The following is a 13,155-nucleotide window of genomic DNA, read 5'->3' as shown; positions in this document are numbered from 1 at the left end:
TCTTCTTCTCTCACATTACAGAGCCCTGTCAACACTGCTACCGCTTGTTCCTTCCACTCTGTTCACGATGTAACGCCTTCTTATTTCATAATGGATCTGGACTCATCAATTCCAAGCTCATCCTAATATAGTCCATTCATGGTTCATCGCGTCTCAGTTCTGCTCTAGGACCTAGACTGGCCAGACACTACCCATAAGGACAGTCTTAGACCTCTCGGCACAACGTTCACAGTTCTGCGTAAGTGGATTCCACTTAACTGTCAATGTTAACTTCCATGGTTTCCCAAGAGGATCTCTCCAGGTCGGGGTGGCCTCCTTACAATGCCACCATTGTTTTCCCTTGTTGCTTCCACTACTTCCTGGAGCAGTTCCAACTATAAGTACATACTGCTCTCCTGCCACACTTAAAACAGATTTTACCATCTTTCGAAGTCCTGCTCAACCTGTAAATTCTGTAAAGTCTTTCCTTTTCTGAATCCTCATTGCTTTTCTCTTCTCAGCGTGCAGTTTAGCAACACGTTTCATCTAGCTGTTTTGTCTTCCAATTGTTTCCCTGTTGTAAAGCCCAATATTACAAGCCTATAAGCTTGACAGCAAAGGATGTATCGTATTCCTTAAAACGAATTCTCAAAATATGTAATATAGGGATTAAATTTTATGCTTATGTGCTTATGTAACCTGACTTTCTGCAGGATTAACACTTTATTTTTACTGAAAAATAGATCTTGATAACTGCTTCTGACATCAAATGTAACTTCCATAAGCCTCTTTAAGTCTGCTTTTCCTCTATTACATCGTTTTTAACAATGTCTAAAGGTTACATATTATACTCCTAATGGCTAATTGTGTATTTCTGAAAATATTTATTTTTAGTTAGCATTCTAAGTCTATCAGAAATCATCAAATCTGAATTTAGTATTTAAACCTATTATATTTCACAAATCCTATCCCAATTCTTTGCAAAGATTTGACCGCACAAATTTTTATTGATGTCTCATTGCTGAAATATAAGTAGATTAGCATATATTTATTAGACGATATGAAGTATCCCCTAGTTAAATTAAATGACATTTACAAAAGTGGATAATGTGAAAAAAAATTAAATTCTTACTTCAACTATTACATTACAAAATTCAGATGAATTAAATGTAATATATATATAATACATAGTAAATATACTTAAGTAAGGATGTAGACATATAAATGAGGAAAAAATATAATTATATTTATACATATAAATAAGGAAAAAATATAATTAGTATTTGCTCTAGAGTGAAATCAATATTTTTAAGCATAAGAGGTCACAAGCAAATAATGTTATTGATTTGATTATATTTTAAAGTTTGTAAAAAAATCCTTTATACCAAAAACACCTTAAACAAAGACAAACAGGAAAATATTTGCAGAATGTTAAGATCTAAATATTTACAAATAGATTAAGGGTTAATAAGATTCATAATATATAAAAACTATTTGCAACTTAATAAGAAAATAATCCATGTCCATAATTATCTATATCTGTATCTGTATCTCTACAGTCACACATCACACAATAATGTTTTGATCAATGATGAACCACATATATGACAGTAGCCCCATAAGATTATACTACCATGTTTTTATTGTATCTTTTCTAGGTGTAGATGCACAAATACTATTGTGTTACGACTGCCTGCAGTATTCTGTACAGTAACATGCTGTACAGATTTGTAGCCTAGGAGCAATAGGCTATAGCATGTAGCCTAGATATAGTGGGCTATAACCTCTATGTTTGTGTACGTACACTCTATGATGTTCACACAATGACAACATTGTCTAATGATGCATTTCTCTGAACGTAGGAGTTAAGTGACACAGGACTGTATCTATATCCCTATATATCTCCTGCATCTTTTCCAACACTCTATGGATTGATGAAAAGAGATTTACCTCCCAGTACTATTTATCACCTGCTTTACTTTTTTTTATTTATTCAATAAGGATGCAGAAACTTTGTGGAAATGAACTTGCTACTCTGAACTGGAGTAAATGCAGAACTTGTTGGCACCTAGAATCTGTAGTAAAAAGTGTACAGGTGGCATCCAGCTAGACTTTAGGACCACACATTAGGCCTATGCCCCAGCTCATGTACACCTGTGCTTCACCATTGTGAAACTTACGCCTATGTCTAAGAGCAGAAGGCCCACTTGTAAGGAGATGTTTATACATAAAAGGTCCTGCAACCAAACCTGTCTTATCAAGGCCACATGTACACAAGGGAGAAAAAGCAGAGTCACTGTCCTGGTGTCCTCGAAGTCCATCTCTGCCTTCAGTTTTCCTTATACCCTGAGTGACCCAGTTCTTCATACACCCAAACAGAATAATGGACAGAGGCAAGAACTGGCAATTCACAAAAGAAGAAATACAAATGGCACATACATGTGAAAATGTATTCAACTCATTAATCAAACGAATACAAATTACAACAAAGGTAAGACACTGTTTCATCTGTCAAATTGTCAAAAGTTTAAAGCATGGAAACACTCCCTGTCAGTGCCCTGGGGGAAAAGGCACTTTTGTATACTGTTGGGAGTATAAATTGATGCAAGCTTTTTCACAGGGCATTTTGACAGAGTGTATCAAAAGCCTTAGGTTGTACAGCCCTTTGGCTCTGAAATTCCACTTCCAAGAATTTATCCTAAGGTAATAACAGAATTAGAGGCAAAGATTTAGCTACTGAGATAATTATTGCAGCATGACTTATAGTAGTGAAAGTTCAAACCTGGATGTCCAAAAGTAGTAGATATGTTAAATTATGATAAATCATGGCATGAAAAAGGTACTATGTTATAGAAAAAAATCTAATAGCATGTGGAAACTTAGGTGAAAACTGAAGTTGCAATTTTTATTTTTTAAAAAATACACACACACACAGATTAAGAATAAAAGTGTAAATCCTAAAAGAGAAACTAGTTTTTATTATCCATCTGCTTATCTGTGTTGCCCAATAAACATGAAATGCTAAATCACATCATAGATAAATTAAGGGCATTGATTTAAACACTCAAATGATTTATTCTTAAGTTCGTTTGATCTAAAGTTCCACTTTTATCACATCTGTCATATCCCGTCATTTTACTTGGGGTATATTAAGACAGTACATTACAAATCATGACTAGATGCTTTAAAAATTCCAGTGATTATGTGAAACCATAAACTGTTTAAATGGGTTCATTTAAATAATTTGGTTCACCTATAGGCATATTTTGTACCCTGCCATCTATACAATGGTACTCCGGTCACAATAAACAAGACACAGTCCATTACAAGAGAATATTTTGTACTTGTTTTCTGTAGCAATTGACATTTCATTCAACCACTTTCAAATCCCCTAAGAATCTTCATCTGCTGTATGCTAAAATTTTAAGTTCTTTCTTTGTGAACGTTAACACTCCTATATTAACCAGTTGGAAGTGCAAGCATACTTCACACTGATTACTTTATATTAGCCAATTTATTCAGAAAAAATTTTTTCACAAAGTCATAATTTTCCAAGTTTGTAATATGCAAATAATAACTATCACTCTGGCTTTTAATGGCCTATTTCTATTTCTCTTGGATATATCACTTGTAAGTAGGTTTTATGGTTCCCTTTTGTATATACATTCTTTAAAATAATGTTTGTCTCGAGTGTTCATTAAAAACCTAAATCTGATTATATAACTTTATAAACATGCATTTTCTTTTTAAGCAAAAGAAGATTGCTAGTGCAAAACTATGTGGCGGTTACTAAGGAGGAAACTTATTTCCTAGCTATTAACTTAGTCCTCAGGGCAAAGACCATACACACACATATATTTGTATAGATGTACATATATGAATATATACATATACATATTCATATATATACACACATATATGAGTATATACTCATACATACACATATATGACTATGTACACACATTCATATATATATACACACACATCTATATGAATATATATAAATATCACATACACACATCAAGGATCAAGGAGAGGAAATCAGAAGTTACCTACGTCCCTGGACTAGTCCTGAGAGCAATCCTATAGTTCTGGCTCCAAAGCTAATAACTGTTTTCCATTAGAATCTGGATGTGTAATTCCAGTTTCACAGTTTTATAGAACTATTTTAAGTAAAATATCAATTTTAGATAAGAATGTACTTCCCCCCCAAACCTTCTGATGACATGGACACTCAGTTCCATCAAATATTATCAATTTATACTACACTGACTTAAAATTGGTTATGATTTCAATCAATCTTAGACAGAAAGGTACCTTTTTCAGTAAACCTTTTCTATAGCAAACACCAAATTAATTATGTATATAAAGTTGAGAGATGAAAAGTACCTTAAAAAATAAAAGTTTTGAGGGACCCTCATTACCCACATTCATACTCCAAAGACCCCTTCACTCCTGATTCCCAGAGGCCGGACGCTTTTCATTTTCCCTCAATCGCCTCTACTCCACCTTCTTGTTCTGCTACTCCATCTCTTTCCTTAAGAAGATGCTGAAATGTTTTCCAATTATACAAGCACCTCCATCCCTGGATCCCCCAGCCTCGCTCTCTCCTTCCTTAGTCGAGCTTTGGAGAGAATAATCTCCACTTGCTGGTGCCGCATTTAAGGTTTTGGTTCAACTCTGAACTACCACGATCTGACTTCTACACTCACTACACACATACATTATCCTCTCTGGAAGCTTTTTCTCTGAGATGGGGTCTCCCTATGTTTCCCAGGCTGGTCTCTAACTTCTGGGCTCAAGCCATCCTCTCACCTCAGCCTCCCTTCTGAGTGCGGGACTACAGACACGGGTATTGCTGTACCCAGCAACTTTTGGAAGTTTTTGACTCTGCCAATCACAGTATGTCTCTTTTGTTGTCTTTTGTCAATTAATCTTTTGGGTTTTTTTTTTTTGCCTCTATAAAAGGTCCTTCTTCATGTCTTTTATTGGTGCTTCATCTATACCCTTATGTTAAATATTGGTGAACTTAGGATTCTAGCTTCACTCCTCTTCTTTTCTCATTCTATTTGCTTTCAGAAAGAGGTTTAATTCTGCCCTGTGACTTTAACTGCAATAATATAGATCACAGAGTAAATATTTTTACACAAAATCTAATTGAATTTCATATATATAGATAGTATATATATATAATTGGCTAATAAATTACTGAAATTTGATGGCCCACAGACACCTCAAACACTATGTCTTCTCATGTGAATTACTAACTTTGCCACAGACAAAATACTTTAACTTTCAACCTGGATTATACCATCATTCACCGAGTCTCTCATGTTGGGGAAGACAGTCTCTTTAAATGTTTCTCTTCTCCCAATTAATCATCAAATCTTGATTCTACTTAAATGGACCTCCCTTTCCTTTCTGGTTTTTGATCCAAACTTTTCTATTTTCCTACTTTGATAATTATAATACTACCTAACTGGCCAATTTGCTTCCAAGTTTGACCTCTAAGTCAATTATTTTTTCCATTCAACAAAACGCTTCATTTCCAGGTTCAGGTATTAGGTGAGGTGAGCACAGAGGTACAACAGTGAACAGGGCCATGTCCCCAGGGAGGCTGCTCTCCTTGAGGGAAGACAGTTAACATTCCACACTGCTTTCCGGGTACTCTGTAAAATGCCAACATGACCATACTATTCCTCTGCATTAAAATCCCTCAGAGCCTCCCCATCACCTTCAGGAAAACGTGCAAATACCTTAGCATCGCCATGAAGACTTTGCTCTGGGGCTACTTTTGTAGCCTCAGGTGTTCCCGGCACCAAACTCCTCGTGGCTTTTGGAGCATTCCCCAGGGATGTTACACATTCTCCTTTGCTGTTCTGTCTACATCTTGAATTTCTCTACATCCTTTAAGCCTCTGGTCCAATGCCGCTTCCTTCCTTCTTTATGAAACATTCTTTCCTCTCCTGCCCCCAGTCTCTGTTGGCAACAATCAGCTCTGGGCTGACACTGACTCTGCATATTCTGTTGTGATAACACTAACCACATTAAAACCTAATTACATGCCCACTTGCCGGTTTGCCCAACCACCCTGTGAGCTTCTAGACGTCAGGGAATACATCTTACTCATTTTTGTTTTTCCAGCACCTGGTACCATATCCAGCATTTATGATTCATTGAATGAAGACTTAGTTGATATACTAAATCAGAAATCTATTCGATAAGTTACACTCAAACTTTATTTAGTTTTCAGGTTCTGTGTCACTAAAGTCAAGGCAGTAGTCATCAGACATTTTTAGTTGCTCTTTTCTGAAGTGTATATGAATTTCTATCCATTTTAACATGCATTCAAATAGGTTTCACGTTTAGTTTGCGTACAGTCTATTTATTATGGAAAACGATCTCAAGTCAACTAATAAATATAAGAAAATTTCAATATAGTGAAGTTAGTATTCAAACCATTCAGTAAATAATGTACAAGATAATCATGTATAAAATTGTATGTGCATGTAATGTTAATAAACAGAATTATTATGATTTGAGAAGAATATTCTTTAAACAACACCAAAAAAAAAAAAAACCTCAGCTGCTTTTCCAACACTTCAATGCCCACGGAATGGCAAATAAACTAAGGTTCTATGGCTCTAACACTTATTTTTTCTATTTCAGTGATAATTACATCAATAAACCTGATTCAGCACTCACTGCTATTCAATTCATTAATTAAAACAATTTTACTGCTACCACTGTGATTTTTCAAGGATATCAAAAACACATTCAAAAATCAAAATAGCACACATCCTCAGTTTTGATACATTCATAGCATGCTTCACTTTAATTTCAACTCTACAACTAAAAGAACATTTAGAATTGAAACAGAGATGGCATATATTCTGTATACTTTAACAAAAACACTTAGAACACAAATTGAGTTTAATAGAAATGGCAATTTCCATGTGAAGCATAGCAAACTGCCAAGCTTTCTGAAAATCCTCTCAGAATAGAAAAATATGAATGTATATAAATACTTAAGCCTGTAGTAACAACAACAGTAGTAAAATTTACAGTTGTTTCAGTTCTAGTTTCATAATACTAAATTTTTTAGGATTTTATTTAAATCATAACTTTTTTTTTTTTTTGAGCTGGAGTATCCCTGTTGTTGCCCAGGCTGGAGTGCAGTGGCACGATCTCAGCTCACAGCAACCTCCCCCTCCCGGGTTCAAGCAATTCTCTGCCTCAGCCTCCCAAGTAGCTGGGATTACAGGCATCCGCCACCACGCCCAGCTAATTTTTGTATTTTTAGTAGAGATGGGGTTTCACCATGTTGGCCAGGCTGGTCTCAGACTCCTGACATTGTGATCCACCCGCCTCAGCCTCCCAAAGTGCTTGGATTACAGGCGTGAGCCACCACGCTCGGCCAGTTAAATCATAACTTATTATACTAAAAAGTGACTTGTACATACCCACGAAGTGAATCTATTTCATCCTTAAATGAAACATGGAAGCTTTTGCTCAAAGAATGACAAGTCACTATTGAAATTGTAAATATATATCTATCAAGGCAATGTAGCTATTTTTATATGTTAGGAACTATTTGATGGCATTTTGCAGAGCAGCATGTTAATTCTGAGCCTGCTTTAGTAAACCCACCGACATATTACTTTTCCTATTTTTGACATTCTAGTTCACATAAAACATAAAATATAATTTATCACAGGGCACCATGCCAGAAATGACCATTACATGCCGGAAGAGGGCCCACAGTGAAATTTATATTCAAGCTATAGTTTAGTATGTATAATAGAATCTCATAAAATTAGAATAACACTGAAATGCCATGTGTTTCTTACAACAACAGAATTCCATTTTATGTATTTCAATCAACATACAAAGTAGGCTCAAAAAAAGGTTCCTGGATAAAGTTGAAGGAATGGAATAATGCTAGTGAGGTGAAAAAGTACACCTCTCTTCAAATCATCTTCAGAAAACTAAGATAGTGCCCCTTCCTCCAAAGAGCTAGGAGAGATGTGGCATTTGTGTTGTCCTAGAATGATCGCAAGTACATGACATAGCTGGCTAGCAGTTTCTCTCAAACTCTCCTAGAATTTGATCAGCACTGGAAGAGCTACAAGTCCATCTATTTCCTCACTCTCTCACCTATCTGCAGTTGTTCAGGAAGAGAAGAAATGGCATTGCCCTCCTTTCCAGAGAACATATTCTGCTTGACATGGAAATCTGGATTGCAAAATAGCTGAAGTTCTCTCTTTAGAGATTGATGGAAATGCTATCACTACAGTCATTTATCAAATTGGTTTAAGGGGTACACCTTTTTCCTCTTAAAATACAACAGTGCAACTTTTAGACTTTATCTCTCCATACAGAAAGTAGACTTTTAAAATACTATTTCAAAGGACAAGTGAAATTGATTCCTTGAAAAGTGTTTCAGCTGTGCAAAGCAAGTGTCTATTACATTTAGAAAGACTGCACTTTAATGTTATACCCTTTTTCATTAGCCAAATTAGCCCATAATACTTCAGTATCATGCACAATTAATGTGGCATTAGTGGGGTCCTACAACAGGTACATTGCTCAAACTTAGGTAAGAAACGAAGTCTTCTTGGAAGGATTTATTTTATTGTGTGAACTGATGAGCATCAGTTAAATTGCCTTTTAATTGACCAGCTGTCTAACTAACGTGCCTTTGAGGGAAACACTACTTTTGAAATTTTCTTTGGCCAGGAGGGGAAGGAGCATGCTAAAATCTTTGAAGTCTACAGCCATCAGACTAATTATCAGCACCATTCAATGTACATTCATTTAATTACAGTAAATTAAAAAGGATGTGGGGTTTTGGTGAAAAATAAGAGAGTCAATAAATGGTGACAGAAATTCCAGACTGCGCAAATGGTCAGTGCCCTTTCTGGAAGACACCGTGAGTTCTCCTCCATCTTGCCAGAACATTTGATGAATGCAGCCCTGGGGTGGGGTGAGGGGGTAAGGAAAGAGGAGTGGGGGAGGGGAGGAGGAGATATCTATTGTGGTCCAAACTAGGTAGGCACTTGATATTGTTTATTTAACTTAATCTTCATAGCCACATAAAACAGATATAATTTTCCACCTTTTACAAATAATATTGAGGGCACACACTTATTCGGAACTCAATAGATGTCAGGGAGTTTCGTAAGCACCAGGCATACCTGAACTCATTTAATGCTCACAACAGCCCTGACCTCACAGGACTATACCCTGTTTACTGTTATCCCTATTTTACAACATGGAAACCATGGCACGGAATGGTGAGCAACTTGCCCCAGGTCTCAAAGTTGGGAGGTGGTAGTGCCCATATGAAACCAGGAGTCCCGCCTCCGGGCATCACATTTGCAAAGACTGTCCTCAGTGGAGGCTCTTGGGGTCCTGAGTCACGGGGAGGTGGAAGAGCAGCGCCAACGCCTGCTGGCCTGCCTTACATCAAAGGTCATCTTTCTCCAAGGGGGCTAACAGGCTGAGGAGGCAGGAAGAAGGAGCTAGACTCCAACAGGAGAGTTCCACCCCTCCAGACCTCAGCAGGCAGCTGAAGGAACAGACGAGGCATGCAAAAGTTGACAATTGCCACTCTAGGTGATTCAGGGGGTAACTGTCACAGGGGATGAATGAAAGAATGTGAGCCCTGACCAGTGTGATTCCAAATCCAGGCACCTGTGACAACGCCACATTGGCTGGATGACAAAAAGCAACAGATGCCTGGCTGCTTCTGGGAAGCAATGCATATGCAAACATTTTATTTATTTATTAAATCACAAAACGAACTGTATTACATGTTTTCCCACTTACATTTCTTTGCTAAATATCTTCACTGTCCTGATGACTTCTGGTTCTTATTTCCTTGATACCAGGAGCAACCCTACCCTTCTTTGGATTTTCTGCACATCTCTTGACACTGAGTTACTCTCCATGGAAACATTTTTAAAGCTTAAAGACTGATGTTTTGGGGAAAAAAAAAAAAGTCCTTTGTTCTGACATTTAAATAGGTATTTGGAACTGAGGTCAGATTATAGCACTTGCAAAGCTGGGTGGTGGGACTTCAGTCAGGGGTCTTTTAACAACACATCAGTGGCCGGGCGTGGTGGCTCACGCCTGTAATCCCAGCACTTTGGGAGGCAGAGGCGGGTGGATCACGAGGTCAAGAGATTGAGACCATCCTGGCCAACATGGTGAAACCCCGTCTCTACTAAAAATACAAAAATTAGCTGGGTGTGGTGGCGCGCACCTGTAATCCTCTCTACTCAGGAGGCTGAGGCAGGAGAATGGCTTGAACCCGGGAGGCAGAGGTGGCAGTGAGCTGAGATCACGCCACTGCACTCCAGCCTGGGTGACAGAGCGAGACTGTCTTAAAAAACAAAACAAAATAAAAACCACATTGGAGACAGGAGAGATGCCTACAATAAACCAGAGCACACTGAGAATTCTACCTTTGACTGGGGTATCCCATCACACGGATTTTATAATCTTTCACCCATTTTTACTCAAACTGCTGTTAGTAGGTGATCCCAAATCACCGTCTCTCCAGAACTTGCCCTGGTGTGTGGCAGCCCACTATGACAACGACACCACAACAATCAGTGGGTGCCAAGAAAGGGCTTCTCCCATATCCTTCATTTGGAACAAGATTAATATTTGGAATTACACAGGAAACTCAATATATACTGTAAAAAATTTTTTTTCTCAAAATTCTTTTTAACGTCAAATCCCCATGGCTGGTGAAAAGTTAGTTTTGCAAAAGAATAAATCTTATCACTTGTTTTGAATCTCAGCTAACAGAGAGCTGTGTGACACGGTCCGAATGTTCTCTTACTCTTGTGGGAGGCTCGGGCCATCAAAATTTCATTAGCCTCACAGCAGTTCTAGCGCCTTCTTAACCTGAACTGTTGGCCTCTTTATCAATAAATAAATGGAATCTAATCCCTTTTAGTGACTAAATTCTTCTTTGAAGTTGTAGCTAGAACATCAGGCACTCTGCTTGCATAATTTTACAATGTTGAATAACATCTTTTTTTCTGGGAAAAACAGCCTCATTCACAGTTATTGCAAATGAAGAAAACAGTCAAGGAAAGCTCTCATGTTAAACTAGATGAAAACACATCAGCATCTGCCTCTTAAGTTAGTTTCCTTTTGGTGAGTTATTTCACCCATCTCCTTCTCTTTTCAACCTTTAGTGATATAATAGAACTTCCAAGAACACATCTCAAGCTAGTACAAAAATGAATAAAAGAGAAAATGAAAAGAATTGAAGAGTCAAAGGAAAATAGAACCAGAAAATCTATAGCTTTTTAAGTTAGAGCAATTAAAAATACCTGAAGATAGTAGAATTGAATTACTTTTGTAACTTTATATTAGAATTACTTGACTAAAAGTAGTAATATAGATAAAAATGTGAATTAGTTTTGAGACGATTATTTATAAAGTTGTTAGAAGAACCTATGTATGACTGCAAATTTCACTTCTTACTATAACCCAGCTTAAGGGAAAGACACATAATTTTTTGCTGTCAGGAAAAAAATCCTCAATGCTATTGTTTAATTCCACAATTCAAAATTATAAGGTCTGCTAAATACTTCAGAAAATTATGCATCCCTATATCTTAATGTAATTAATTACATTAAATGAAATCTTGTTCCTTCTAAGTAATCACTGAAATTTCAGAACAAATAAGTTAATTTTAAAAGTTCCTATGGACATATGTTTTAAATATATGCAATAGCCAGTATTCATTAAGACAACATATCTATTTTATTTCCTCTTTTGTTTCTTTCTTTAAACTGCTCTCATTCGAAATTCTTAGACCATCAAAACGTTGTTTAAAAGTACAACCACAACCAAACCTTCAGAAAAAGAGTAAACACAAGTTTAAGTCATCATGTTGCCCAACTCAACAAACATTGATTTTGACACTTTATACTCTTAACTTGGCTGACCTGTTTACTCTCAACAAATGCTGCCAAATGTTCTGAATTTCAAGGCAAGGCCCTTGACACTCTCCCTGTCTCTCTTCATTCTGCTTCCTAGCCACTACTGGGAGAAATTAAAGAGTGCAACTTTTCTTGCCTTTACATCATTCTGAGAACAAGGTCTAGAAGATTCTTGGGGAAACAGTTTCCTCCTCTAGTTAATATTAATCCATGCAAATGGTGAGGGCAGTGGTACGAGAAACTCACAAGTCTTCCTTCCCTTCTCCCTAACATTTGGATATTATATATTGTTAACTAAAGGTTACAAAATTTATATTTTCCGAAAAGAAAAAAAAAAATACACGTGTTTGGGAATCCACCATGAGATCCTTTTAGCAGATGTATAATTTTAAAAATAATAAAATTAATTTATATTTTACCAATACAGATACCATAACAAGACACCTTTGTTATTAGAGAGAAAGGAGGAGATGCTATAGAAGTTTTGGGTGGAAAGTGCAAACTGACCCAATGTTAAAACATATTTGATAGCTATGGATATGGATGATCTATGATGCAGATAATCAGAACTGATCGCATTATCCTGCTGCATTCTAGTCTTCCATAACATCACAGATTTTATTGTGTATTTTAAGAAAATTAAATGCTGGGTGCTACCTTTGAATATGACCATTGTACCTGCCATTGCTCAAGGAGTGTTACGTGAAGTACGGCTGAACAGGAAGCGATATTTATTCCAAATCATATGTATTTAAGGTTAGTGACTTCTGAATCCACTATGAAAATAGATAGAAACACAGGATTTACTGAGGTGAATGGATTAGCTGAGAGAAATGTTGGCATCCTGATTCTGAGGCTCATTTTATCAAAATAACTGTCTTTGTTTCTTCTTTTGAATTGGAATAAAGCCAGCCTCCACCAAGAACTGAAACTTCCAAATGAAGATATTGAGTATATAGTTATTATTTGATCTTGACTTTGGTTTATTGCACTAAGATATTCTACTTAAGATAAGAAATTGATTGCATTTGTTTAAATTAGACCTTTTTTCATGAATAGAAAGAAAATAACTAATAAGCCTTAGGTGCTACTTCACACTGTGACTTAGCTGAAACTGAAGGCTAACAATAGATCCGCTTTCCTATTACAAAGCAAAGCTGCCAGTCACCCAATAAATAATAGAATTGAAATATCATTGATAAAACAACCA

At 36.5% G+C, this 13,155-nt stretch overlaps 1 protein-coding gene across 1 annotated transcript in view; it reads right to left on the bottom strand.

The window, feature by feature from the left end:
* TENM3 (teneurin transmembrane protein 3) overlaps nucleotides 1-13,155 on the bottom strand; it is a 1,044,221-nt gene that overhangs the window by 428,580 nt on the left and 602,486 nt on the right. The window lies entirely within an intron of this gene.

Source organism: Hylobates moloch, unplaced genomic scaffold, assembly GCF_009828535.3.
Source record: "Hylobates moloch isolate HMO894 unplaced genomic scaffold, HMol_V3 SCAFFOLD_3, whole genome shotgun sequence".
NCBI lineage: Eukaryota > Metazoa > Chordata > Mammalia > Primates > Hylobatidae > Hylobates > Hylobates moloch.
This window is presented reverse-complemented; position numbering and strand designations above follow the sequence as displayed.